The following is a 14400-nucleotide window of genomic DNA, read 5'->3' as shown; positions in this document are numbered from 1 at the left end:
GATGATTGATAACAGAATCCACAACCTTTCACCTCCAACTCACCAGTTGGAACCCAACCTAGTTGAGCAACAAGAGACATTTGTTTCCATAGGCAGCTCGTCAGAGGCTTGCATGAAATGAATGGGTAGTCTCTGTTTGCTTACTGGACCTGAAATGATAGTTACTTTCAATCAGAAATATACTCTGCTGTGAGCAAAGGTCTAGATTATCATTATAATAATATCCTTTTCTCAAGGCCCGAAAGTTAATACATAAGAGTTGATATTCAGTTTCTAACTAGAATTTTACGCTCTGAGATAAATTTTCACCCAGTGTTTTCAATGTTCTCAACATTAAATAATTTTTATTGTAGATTTTTAATAATTAAAACTTAAATGTATCATAGTAGTAAATCAAATATGCAATGTAATAATTAAAATTTTGCCTTAGGTTTATTTTCATTTCTCAGAAGCTGGGATGTCACTTTTTGAAAAATTTAAATAGCTCTTGCAATAATTTAGGTTAATGTAATAATTAATGAGCTTAAAAGTAAACTCATAGAAGAATGTTTTCTGAAGACATTTCAAGATAAGGGAGATTACATCTTCCTCTATTAGACTGACATGATTCAATGGATAAGTTAGAAATAAGTCAGGCTAATTGGGCTCTTCTTTTTCCTAGAAGCTATCAAAATATATGCAAAGAAAAAAGTTATTTTTCACCTTTTTAAAAAGTGAAAATGATCTTTTAAAAGATAATTTTAAAATATACATTAAAAAACTGATACAGAGAGAGACCCCAGACACCAAGAGGTGGTAAAATGTGTATGACTAATTTTCTACTCCAAAAATGCAATTTACAGCACATTATGTTCTTCCCAAATGAGTGGTCCTTTACTTAGGTATTTAAGACACGCAGGTAATGTTTAATTACATAAACAAAGTTGTAATGCCCCCTCCTAGACCCATAATCTAACTAAGATCCTTAGCTAAAGACAAGATGTTAAAGCAATAGGTTCTCACTCCTGACAGGGACTATTACAACCTGACACATAGAGAAGGAGACCAATGTTCTCATGGTCACTTCTTGTTGGTACAATAGGTACAGATCTGCCATCAGATCCCAGAAAAAGCAATATTAGTTCAGGCTGAGTACAGATCATTGTGCTTTACACTTTTCCTGGGGTAGCCATGAGGGGCCCTCTTCTGCAGGGGCAACACTGTGATTTCACCATTTCCATGAGTGATCAGGCATCTGAGGACCAAATAGAATGATCTCTATAAAGGTGCCTGTCTGTTGAGGGGATGGGCACTAATCCCTAAAGCAAATCAGTTGGATTTAGCAGACAAAGACATAAAGGAAGCTATTTTAAATACATTTAAAGCAGAAAATAAAATGTTTATGTTACTTAAAGCAGAAAATAATGAGCAAGGAGAAAGAGAATCCAGGAGGGAAGTGAAAATCACAAAATATGCCAAAGTTGAACTTAAAAGTTCAATCATTTAAATGAAAAATCACTGGATATGATGGAAGAAGTTGTTAAAGAATGTGAAGACTGATTAATAGAAATTATTCAAAATAAAAAACAGTGAAGAAATCGAATAATGAACAGAGCTGCAGTGACCTATGGGACAATATCAAACAGCACTGCAATTGGACTCTCTGAAGGAAAGTAGAGGGAGGCCTGGGCAGAAAAATAGTTAAAGAAAATGGCAAACATTTCACAACTTTTTGGGAGAAGAACAGAAGCTCACAGAAGGTCAGCAAACTCTAGGAAATGTAAATATAAAAGAAGCCATGAACTTATATTGAATTTTATCAAGGGATTTTTCTATGAGTAACCTATTTTTCTATTGAAGTAAAGGCTAAAAATTATATATATACACATATATATGTGACTTGTAAGAGTCTCCTTTGCAGTATCATGTCCCTATACTCACTATAATGGTTAGGGTTATTATTAGAGCTATTTAAAAATATTCTGTTTGTCCTTCCTGGCACACAGTAGGTAAGTTCTACATTTAGGTGTGGACATGCGACTTGCTTTTTCTAATAAAATGTGAGTGGAAATGACATGCGGTACCATTCCTGCTGTGGCCATGATCATGGAAGTATAAATCAGCCTGGCGCGGACCCCTCCTATTGGAATAGCGAAGAACAGACTCCATATTGAATCTGTTTCTTTTACTTTAACCTTTGCGTTCTATTGCTTTCGCTACAAGTTAATCACTAAAGGGATATTGCCTATAAGCTTAAATTTTACTTTATGGCCCGTTTCTGGGAACCTTGCCTCCCAGGCAATGAGCATTAAGCTAAAATACCTTTGTTTAGCTCATAGGAAACATTCTGACCAGGGCCACCTGTGAACAGCTGTAGGAAGGAAGAAACTAGCACATCACCTCCAGAGGCTGACCAGAATCAGGAAGTTTGACTTTACTCCCTTCTCTTTTAGTATAAAAGAAGCATGAATTCTAACTCAGGAAAGATGGTTCTTTGGGAGAGTAGTCCTGCATCTTCTCCATCTGCTGGCTTTTGGAACAGTCACTATTCCTTGCCCCAGAAACTTGTCCCTTGATTTATTGGCCTATCGTGCAGCTCTATGCATAGGGAATTACATAAATTATTATTAGGAGGAGAAATAGATCACCACTGTGAGGCAACTGAGAAAAAAACACGGGACCTGATTCTTCAGGGAGACTTTTAGAGAAGCAACAATGTTGTGTGATGTATAGTACCTGACACATGCCCCTCTGAAGCCTCCTTCTAATAGGTCTTTGGTAAAATCTTTTTTGCCCACTACTTCACTATGAAATGTATTTTCTTTGGGGGACTGGAAAAAAATGTTTCAAGGGAGAAACCAGAAGCTACCAAGGGGAGGCAATCAACACAGTATCTTTCCCAGGAGATAAATCAAAAGTATATTTTATGTGGCCAGAAAATTTATAGCCTTTGCTGTGATTAATATTTAGGTATTCATAAATATTGCAAATATGAAATATTGATTTAACCAACAATTGTAAATATGTGTATTGGAACTACAGGAAGAGGGAAAACGTATGATGAAGGGGAGGAGCCAAAGAGGAGAAATAAAATCTCATCCAAGGAATTCAATAGATGTTTGTAACAGAAAATCAGGAAGTATCAGTTTGTACGTGTCATTTAGATATATGGACTAAAGCACTATAATAATCAATTAGATGGAAGTGCTTATCTCTGGGTAATGGGGCTTGAGAGTGAGGAGGAGAAGTGTATGGAAGAATCAATCATTCCTTCAAAAAGGTAGTTTATTATTTGATAAAAACTAAAAGCATAAGTAAATTTAAAAATATATTCACACTTTCTCATCTTTAATCATCTAAATTTTTGTTTTGATGTGTTTAATTTTTTAAAAAAAGTTCAATATTATTGTGATTTTTCAAAGAAAATATGTGCTCCTTTTACAAAACTTAGAAAAATACAGGAAAATATCACTCTAAGTTGGCTACACTTCCCTAGCCAATGTCCAAAGTTGTTCTACTACACACTCAAATAAAATAAGGAACTGCTTGGCTAGACATCAGTGTTTTACTTGAATGCTGAGACTATCTTCCATCTCGGTATCCACAGGGCATAACAAAGTGCAAACTTAATAAATAATTATGGACTGAGAATTTCCACTTTGACACCTGAATGTGAGAAGAGAGTCAATGTAGATTATCAGAGCACAGAGCAACGCACATTACTCAGAAAAGACTTTAAAATGATCAAGAACATCACCACTTGTGATGATTTACACAATTACATTATTGTGAGAAACACAAGAATGCTGAACTAATCTATTTCATTGAAGGCTTTTTGATCAACCAGTCAAGTAAAGAAAATGATCAAAGAAAAAAATGGACAATGCTAGATTTTTTTTCTCTTCTTTTTCCCTTTCCTCCCTTCCTCCCTTCCTTCCTTCTTCCCTTCCTCCCTCCTTTCCTTTTCCGTAAAAAGCAAGTGAAGGAAAAATAAGTGAAAAGATTTCTCCTCAGGAAACTGTTGTTGCAGGCTCAGGATGCCACACAGAATCAATCTTAGCTGAGGAGCAGTGGGAGGAAAACAGGATTTCCCAGGCATTTTTTGATGGCTGTAACCTCCAGGGCTTACCATTCTTGTTGATGTTGTTTCTTGACTTGTAGTTTTCTAATGTTTCCCACTAAATCGATTATTGCCTTTAGAAGTAATTTCATGGCTTCTGGAGTACTATAGCTTTATCTCTCCAACCTTCATGGTGCAGTGAAAGATTGGTCTCATTTATTGTTAATTCTGATTCTTCTTTGAGGTTATTCTTTCACTCTCCAAGGGAATCATCAGGTATTGTTTTATTAGTCTTGCACATCATGCCACCGCTGGGGAATTTGTACCAGCTAATTCATCTTTTCTGACAATTGCCAAAACAAATGGTACCAGAGTGCTTGTTTTATTTCTGTGCACTTATTTTATTGCTTGCCACCTTTCCCAGCAGTGAGCAGTCATAAACACCAAAAAGATGAGGATTTTCTTTTTCCAATATTATATGTAATGGTCAATCTTAAATCATTAAAGTTGTAAAAGTTTTTAAAAACTAGTTTAACTCTACATTTTTTTATCTGACATATTCATTTCTTCTTTATGTGTCAACAAAGGATAATGGAAGAAACAGCTTATTAATATTAGAGTCTAGATTCTGGTCCCAGTCCTACATATGACCTCACAGAATTTACTTAAGTCCTCAGTTCTATCATCTATAAAATAGAGGAATCCACCTCTGAAGTTGGCTGAAAGTTTAAGAGATTGTGTTCCCTGTAAGAAAAATGTATCTTCCAATTGTCAAATCTTTAAACAGCACCAAGTTGTCTCAACAATGTATTTTACCTTCCATTAATTAAAATGTGTCCACATAGAATACAAACTTGTGGACGCCAAGGGGGCGGGAGGTGGGAAAGGATAGCCTGGGATTTCAAAACGTAGAATAGATAAACAAGATTATACCGTATAGCACAGGGAAATGTATACAAGATCTTATGGTAGCTCACAGGGAAAAAATTATGACAATGAATTATACATATGTTCATGTATAACTGAAAAATTGTGCTCTACACTGAAATTTGACACAACACTGTAAATTGATTATAAATCAATAAAAAATGTTTAAAAAATAAAAAAGGATAAATATTCAAAAAAATGTATCCAGAGAGAATATCCAAATGTCTCAGTTTTTAAAAAGATATGCCTTATTATGAAAGCTCTTTACACATACACAATTAACATTAGACTAATAGATGCCAGAATCACAAAAGGTTGCAAAGTTTGGAAAATCATCTTAGAGCAAGTTATTAGAGTAATACATAGTTTCAATTTTTTTTTCTCCAAAACCCAGCCTTCAGATTCTAAAATATTTAGTATCTGGACTCTATCACCAAAAGTTTTCCAAACCTTGGAAATAAATAAACAAATGTGAGAAAAGAACAAATCTTCCTTACAGGAGAATTCTAAAGATTAAATTTAGAAGTGTGAGAAATGGAAAATCACCATTAGAACACAATGCTAACAATTGCTGCAGACAAGATACGTTATTGACCAATGTTAAAATTAGCAGGCAAAACTTTGAGAAACAGGATAGTTGCATAGCATCAAAGTACCCCCTCCAAAATATGTATTAATTATTATGGTTACTCTAACACCTACACAAAATTTGTGATACTCCTCCCTCAAGAAAACTGTGCTCAGTTCTACTTTTCAGTCTGGGCTGGATTTAATGACTCATTGTAAAGAAAAGAATATGTAAAGGGAAAAACAGTGACCTTATAGGGGAGAAATACGGCAGACACAATCTCAAACAAGTGATCAAGGTTACACTCACCACTGATTACACATGTTGTATCATGTGCCTCTGACAGGCTGCAATGGGTAGGGCATTTCATCTATGTGGTGCTCTTCCTCAAAACCCAGAACTGCGGTGTAATCATGAAAAAACATCAGTTATGCCCAAATTGAGGGACATTCAACAAAGCATTTAACAAGTAATCTTCAAAACTCTCAAGAAACCACAGAGAAAATGACATAAACTGGAGGAAACTAAAAGACATGATGCCTAAACACATTTCAATAATTTGGATTAGATCTGGGAATAGAAAAAGGATACTAGTAGAGAAATATATACCTGATAAATGACTGCTTTGCAAATATATATAGAATACTTAAATTCTACAGTAAGAAGACAAACAATTCCATTAAAAATGAACAAAAGATTGGAACATTTCGCCAAAAGAAAAAAATGTGAATAATAAGCAAATAAGCACAAGAAAGTTGCTCAGCATCACTAGACAACAGAGAAATGCAAATTAAAACAATGATATACCATTCTAACACCAACTAAAATCATTAACATTAAGAAGACAGACAGTACCAAATATTTACAAAGATGTGTAACTCTTGAACACTCCCGTGGAAATATAAAATGATACAACAATGAAATAATGTTCAATATAGCTAATCATCAGAGAAATGCATATCAAAACCACAGTGAGATATCACCTCACACCTGTCAGAATGGCTATCATCAAAAAACACAAATAACAAAAGTTGATGAGCATGTGGAGAAAAGGGAACCCTTGTACACTGTTGGTGGGAATGCAAAATGGTGCAGCCACTATGGGAAACAACATGGAGGTTTCTCAAAAAACTAAAAATAGAACTATCCTACTATCCAGCAATTCGACTTCTGGGTATTTATCCAGAGAAAACTAGTACAGTATTACAAAAAGATACATGCACTTCTATGTTCATTGTATCATTATTTATAATAGCCAAGATATGAACATAACCTGAGTGTCTATCAATAGATGAATGAGTAAAGATGATGTGGTATATATATAATGGAATACTACTTAGCCATAAAAAGGAATGAAATTTTGCCATTCGCAGCAACATAGATGGACTTGGAGGATATTATGCTTAGTGAAAGAAGTCAAAGAAAGACAGATACTGTGTGATATCACTTATATATGGAACTCAAAAAATACAACAAACTGGTGAATATAACAGAGAAGAAGCAGACTCACAGATATAGAGAACAAACTTGTGGTTACCAGTTGGGGGAGGGAATTTGGGAGGGGCAAGAAAGGGGTAGGGGATTAAGAGGTACAAACTACCATGCATAAAGTAAATAAGCTAGAAGGGTATATTGTGCAACACAGGGAATATAGCCAATATTATATAATAGCTATAAATGGAGTATAACCTTGAAAAATTGTGAATTACTATGTTGTACACCTAAAACGTATATAATATTGTACATCAACTATGCCTCAACTAAAAAAAAAGCAAGAAGGAAAAAGAGACCTTATTACTTGTTTACAGAGTTGAAGACTAAACAGAACCATTCCACAGTACTCTGTATTTAGTAGATATTTAAAAAGCACTTGAATAAATTAATTTACAGGTAAATGCTATCTAGCTCATAGGATATTTGTACTAGAAATTAAAATCTCAGGCTTCTCACTCACTTTAGCTTATCTTTCTCTAGTGTTTCTTTCTCTTTATTTCTCTGTCTTTATACACCTCTGTCTCTCTTTCTCTCTTTTTCTATTTAGCTGAGTTCATTTCTGAGAGGGCAGAGAAAAGTTAAATGGCCACCAGGAAATTTCTCTAGCCTCTACACTCAAATACCTTCTGGAAAAATACACTTGATTTACAACCACAACACATACAACTGGGTATCTTAACTGTAAATCTAACGTAATGATTATTTCTTTAGATATTTCCTTAATTTTATATAAAATATACCTTTTAATGACAAAAAGTAAAAAATAAAATAAATATGACAACTTTGAGAAGTTTCACATGTAAATGTGTACCATATGACCCAGAAATCCCATTAGTAGAATAGTTACCTAGGAGCAATGAAGACATACATTCACAAAATCATATTCAAATGTTAATAGCAATGTTTACTAGTTATAGCCAAATATTAAAAACAATCTAGATGTCCATCAACTGATAGATGAATAAATAAATTCTTGCATATCCATATAACTGTAATACATTGCAACAAAAAAGGATGAACCACTGATACATGCAAAAGCCTGAATTTCAAAAACATGCTAAGTGAAAGAAGTCTGCCACAGAGGACTACATAGTGCACTATCCCAATTCTATTAAACACCCAGAAAACGCTAGCCTACAATGAGAGAAAATAAATTAGTGAGTGTCACAAGCTAGGGTTAGTGGGAAGGGATTGACTACTAAGGGGCCCAAGGGAAATATTTGGTCCAATGTTAAAGTCTTATATCATGTATATTGTCAAACTCCATATAATTGTAAATTTATTGGTGAATTTTATTGTGTGTAATACCTACCTCAAAAAAGGCTGATTAAAAATAATTTTTAAATGGCAAAGATAAACCTCAAATAAGTTCCAAATATTTGACAGATTATAGGGGTATCCTTGGAATATCTGCCTATATTTTATTAGGGCCACTCATCATGCTTTCCTGCAAGCCATTCACAGTGTACATCAGACGTTCCTGGGCATCTACTGCTTATGACTGTGGAAGAATTTATTTAGTGAGTGAAGGGCACAGATTAGAGACTATGTCTTGATAATATCAAGGGATTATGAAGGGGTCAGGCTATAATATGAGTGTGAGCTGGACACAGCACGCTGAAGCCTTGAGACAAGTCTCAGAGCGCTCTTTGTATAGCATACAATTGGAAAGGGGTAATGTAAATATCAGACACCACAGTGTTGTTGAGAGGAGGAGGCTGGACAAAACTCAATATTCATGTTCTAGTGAAAGAAATGTAATTTGTTAAATGATTGAACAGGAAGGGCTGAGTAAAAACTTCCTCTTATTCTAAGATTCTCTGCTTAGGGCTAATGATCATATTGACTTTAATACGTAACTAGGAATTATTGTATTAATTCATGTTTATATGCAACATTGGATGAAGTAATCACAGACAGAGATAATCTCTAAAAAAATTAAGAACTTTATATAAGATCTATTGTACAAAAATGATAATATATAATTATATATGTAATATAATGTTAATATCTATTAATATATAAAATACTATAGATATGATTATTCCTTTATAAATATGACATAAATTATTGGTATTAAATGAGTAAAAAGAAACACTGAATTAAATTCCATAGTGCAAAAGAGAAAGCTATAAAGATTGGAACTCTGTTTCTAATTTTGAGCTTTTTCTTTTAAAAATACATAAGAAAATGAAAGACAAAAGGTTGATAAAATGCTATATAATAATCTGTTCTTGGGGAGAAGAGCAAACTAGGAGTTTGGGATTAACAGATACACACTACTAAATATAAAACAGAGAAACAACAAGGACCTACTGTATAGAACAGGGAACTATATTCAGTATCTTGTGATAACCTATAATGAAGAAGTATCTGAAAAAGAATATATATACATATATGTATAAGTGAATCACTTTGCTGTACACCTGAAACCAACACAACACTGTAAATCAATTATACTTCAATAAAATTAAATTTTTAAAAATCTGTTTTTATATGATAATTATTCTTGACAAAGTGATGTTTCTCCATGCAAAAACTCCTGTGAAGTTAAAAAAAATAACCTCTTGAAATATACATTTGTTACATTATAATTGCATCTATTAGTGAAATATTTTTCCCTAACAGCAGAATGTGAGGTGTCTCTCTCCTTTCTGTTTTATTTTGAAGAGAAAGTGGCCCAACATTAACGAAAATATATTCAGATTTGTGTTAATAATTTCTGACTGAATCTGAATTATACAAGAACAAGGGATAGCTTATACTACAGACAAAGACAATTAAGTGTCAATTGCACATTCAGACTTCAACAGATAAAAAAAAGCCTCTAGCTACTAGGACAAATTACGTCTTTTCTAGGAAGTTTACCCAAAAGCCCCTCTCACAAAGCTGTGGTGTTTGCCGGACTGCCCTTACCATAGCATGCCTGTTTTGTTTAATGAACTACGTGTTTGTTAAAGAGTGACATCAGATTCAGCTAGAACTTGGCCTCAGCCTAAATCAATGTTTTTAAAAGTTTAAATGAAGTTTGTTATTTAAATAAATAATTCCACTGTAGGTCTATTCTTTTCTCAGAAATCACTGACCCTCCACTCAAAAAATGCTAGAAAAGAACAGAGATGTGAACCTTATTGCCAGCAAAACAACAGTACAGGTTAAAGGACTGCCAGAAGTAGCACAGGTCAAGCAGAATGCAGCAAAATGTGGAGAACAGGTGGCCCCAGCTCTATGTCGCTGACACTGTCGGTAGAACACACTTCTCCAAATAAAAGCATCTCATTCTGAGACACAAAACCAAAAATTACCTGTTTACAGTAAGGAAGAAAGGATAAGTGGGCAGGCAGTGAGAGCCTTCCTGTAGCTCATGCGGTAGAAGGCAAGGATGAACGGGGAAAAAACACAGGTAAGCCATTTCTGAGCTTTGTTTCTTTTCCTAGATGTTGTTGGTCAATTGAGTATTCATTTCTGATAAGTCATTTACCTGCATGTATACTTATGTTTAGTTCATTTTTCTAATGTTATACATCCATAAAAATAATTAATAAGGGGTTCCAACTTCTATTTATTCACCAATATAACTTGAAGAAACTTCTTTTCCAGTTATTATAGCTATGCAACAAATTACTCCATACAACTATTTTTATCTTCATAGATTCTGTGGGTCAGGAGCTCAGACAGAGCACAGCAGGGATGGGCGTTCTCTGCTCCACACTGTTCAGGTGCTCAGTGAGAAGGCTCCCATCTGGGAGCAGGAACAATCTGAAGACTTGTTCCCTCACATGTCTGGCAGTTGATGCTGGTTCATACCAGTTAGAGGATATTATAAAGGATACAACTTCATTTACAAGAGCAACAAAACAGACCAAAAAAGAATAAGGAATGAGAGAGATATCTATGAAGGACATTTTAAAGTTTTACTGGGGACATATATCAATAGAAAATAAATATTACATGTCTGAGGTTTTTTTTTTTTAATGAAGAATACAAAGGTATTAATTCTCCCTATTTTAATTTACAAGTTTAATGTGTGTTAACTAAAATAAAAATAGTTATTTTTCTCATAAGGCAAACTGATTCTATGGCAAATTACACCAGCTGTCCCACAAGTTTTTAATTAAATTCAGAGCACCTTTTCCATCTCCATGGCTGGCCCAAGCCACAAATATCTCTCATTCAGGCTACTGAAACAGCCTCGCTGGCCTGCCTGCTTCCACTCTTGCCCTCCTGCCCTCATTCCCCTCCCATCCACCACTCTATAAGCAATGAGTGTTCCTCTGATAGCATCAATCAGATCCCATCCTGTGGTTCACCTGCTCCAATGGCTTTCCTACACACTTACCCTAAGTTTTTCACATGGTCTACACTGCATTCTAGGACTTTGATATTTCTCTGTACACATTTTCTATCACTGCCATACTTACTCACTTTCTACTTTTTCACTTTCTTACAGTCCTATTCCTCAAATATGCTTTTCAAGCTCCTATCAGCTTTCCACTCATTGTTCCATCTGCCAGCAAGGCTCTTACTCTATAAAAACACATCCATTTCACTTTCACATCAAATGTCACCTCCTCAGAGAAACTGCCATTGAAAATCCTATGTAAAATATAGGTACTTACACTGATTTATTTTCTTCATATCATATACTTATTTGTTTGGGGGTTGTCTGTCTTCTCCACTTGGAGGTATATTTTTATGAAGATGGAAAGCCTTTTTCCTGAACACTTAAAATAATATCTGGCATAGAGCAAGTATTCAGTAAACATTGAATTGAATGAGTAAATAGAGTGAGAATCATTCTGAAAATTAGCATATCATAAAAATAATGTAACCCTATACTAACATAACATAGATATAATCTCAATCAACAGAATATACTATGTATATTTAAGACCAGAAAGTTATCCAAATACAAATGCATTTTAGTATAAAAGAGAGAAAACATTTCAAGTTAGGAGAAAGATTCGTTCATAATTGTTGGTGCTTTAACAACTTGATTAACCATTTGGAACAAGAAAATAAATTAAGCAGAATCCTTACCTTATACCTTAAAACAAAATAAACTCCAGCTGAATGAAGTGTTTAAACATTAAAAAAAAGATACCAAGAAATACTAGAAAATCCATGGTAGAATTTTGAAAGTCACCTCAGAAATAGGATGAGTTTTAGTAAATGTGGCAAAAAATCCAGAAACCATTTTTTTAAGTGCTGAAAATTTTTACTACAAAAAATTTTAAATGTCTTTATTTTAAAAATCACTTAAAAAACCCAAAGGAGGGGAAAACATCTGCAACTTGTATCACACACAAATTGCAAATTTTCTCAATACATGAAGAGTTCCTAAAAATAAGAAAACTGACAATCCAGTAGAAAAATGAGCAAAGCGTGTGACTAGATATCACATTGAGTTAAATTATTCTTAAATCTATGAAGATAGGTTCAACTGCACTAGAAAACACAATTCAGCTGACAATGACATGTTATTATTTACATATCTCATTGGCAAACATTAAGAAAAATGACACCACACTGTGTCAGAGACGGTAGATAGAGGATGTCAGGCACTCTCATACACACATTGCCATTGGAAGTATAAATTAGAACAACTTCCATGAAGAATGTATTAGTTATCTCTTGCCACATAAAAAATTACTCCAAAACCTAGAGGCTTAAAAACAACAATGAACATTTATTTTCTCTGACAGCTTCTCTGGGTGAGAAACTTGCGAGTAGCGTAGATTGGGCAGTCCTGGCTCAGGCTCCCTTTTGAGGCTGCAACCAGGATATTAGTTAGAGCTGCCGTCATTTTAAGGCTTGATGAGGGCTGGATGATCCACTCTTAGAAGCGGCTCACACAGCTGCCTAGCAAACTGGTGCTGGTTGTTGGTGGGAATCCTCAACTCTTCTACATGTAAGCCTCTCCCGTGGCCGCTTGAGTGTCCTCATGACATGGCAGAGGGATTCCTCTATAGCCAGAGATTCAAAAGAAAGCGAGGTGGAACTTGGGATGTCTTTTATGACTAGACTCTGTAGTCATGTATCATTTTGTCAATGTTCTATTGGCCGTATAGGTCAGCATTGGTCAATGTGGGAGGGGGTTACAGAGAAGCATATATTTCAGGAGAAAACTGGGGATCATTTTGGAGGCCAGCTACCACAGGGGATAATTTGGAAAATAATTCTCAAAATAAAAATTTCATATAAATTCTGAAACCTGAATTCTACTTCTGGTTATCCCCCAGATAAACACACACACAGTTGTACACAAGGATATATTCATCTCAGCTTTGTAAGCAATCACAGAAAATAGAAATAACCTAGATGTTTTTCAATAGGGGTCTGATTAAATAAATTATGCATCCGTACAATGTGATATATATGTGTATTTTAAAGGAATAGGATACTTTGGATAGAATCCACAAAAAAATAGAAATAGTATTGCCTTTGGGAAAAGGAAACAGTGTCAGGGTGACAAGGGAAGAGAAGGAAATTTATTTTTCAATAAGTACTCTTCTGTACATTTGATATTTTGTAACCATGTACAAAAGTTACCTACTTTGAGAAAATGGGAAAAAATACATAGCTGCTGTAATCTTTGTAAAACTAATTTCCCAAGCAACTATTGGTTGAGCTCTATTGAGCCTTCATGGCTTTATTTTGTCTTTCTGTGATATGTTAACAAATTTGCTATCATCATCATCATTATTTGGACTTTCAACTGAATTCTTCCCTGAGATTTCAAGCTTCTTGAGGGTACTGATCACCTGGCATACTTTATATCCCCAAATGTTTCTAAGCACAATAACAAGCATACAGGAAATACTCAATGCATCTTTGTTTAAATCAGGGTTTCTTAACCTTAGCACTACTAATATTTTGGGCCAGATAATTTTTTGTCAAAAGGGGCTGTTCTATGCATAGTAGGATGCTTAGCAGCATCCTTGGCCTCCTGCAAACAAAAATATCTCTAGACATTGTCAAATGTTCCCTGAAGGGAAGGAATCATCCCCAGTTGGGAACCACTGGTTTAAAGTGATGACATATCCAATCTTGGAGTAGATACAGAATTTAAAAATAGACTTTTAAGCAACATTTAGTAGACATTACCTACTACAATATAGTAATGCAATATATACTTTTGGGATAAGTGACTTAAGAGTTAGAATATAATGTTATAGACTATAAACTAAGACTAATCTTTAATACTTTTGTCTTTTTTCATTTATTATTCTTAATTGTTCCTTGTTATTTTATATCCAGAATTGACCTAGTATAGGAAAATGAAGAATTCAGAATCCCTCATTTAGTGAAACAGTATGATTTACAACATGATGAACGATGGCCTATATGTGAGATATATCATTTTCTTCCC

General features: G+C 34.4%; 1 long non-coding RNA gene across 2 annotated transcripts in view; it reads right to left on the bottom strand.

Annotated features, from left to right (window-relative positions):
• LOC140697423 (uncharacterized) overlaps positions 1 to 14400 on the bottom strand; it is a 56256-nt gene that overhangs the window by 14669 nt on the left and 27187 nt on the right. Inside the window, exon 4 of one of the 2 annotated variants that reach the window (XR_012074455.1) lies at positions 12811 to 12994. The exons of the other annotated variant lie outside the window; for it this stretch is intronic. This is a non-coding gene — a long non-coding RNA (uncharacterized lncRNA). Of the gene's footprint in view, positions 1 to 12810; positions 12995 to 14400 lie in introns of those variants that run through there. 2 annotated transcript variants of the gene reach the window in all.

Source organism: Vicugna pacos, chromosome 7 (genome assembly GCF_048564905.1).
Source record: "Vicugna pacos chromosome 7, VicPac4, whole genome shotgun sequence".
NCBI classification, from domain to species: domain Eukaryota; kingdom Metazoa; phylum Chordata; class Mammalia; order Artiodactyla; family Camelidae; genus Vicugna; species Vicugna pacos.
The sequence above is the reverse complement of the archived record's forward strand: the minus strand, read 5'-3'. Positions and strand labels throughout refer to the sequence as shown.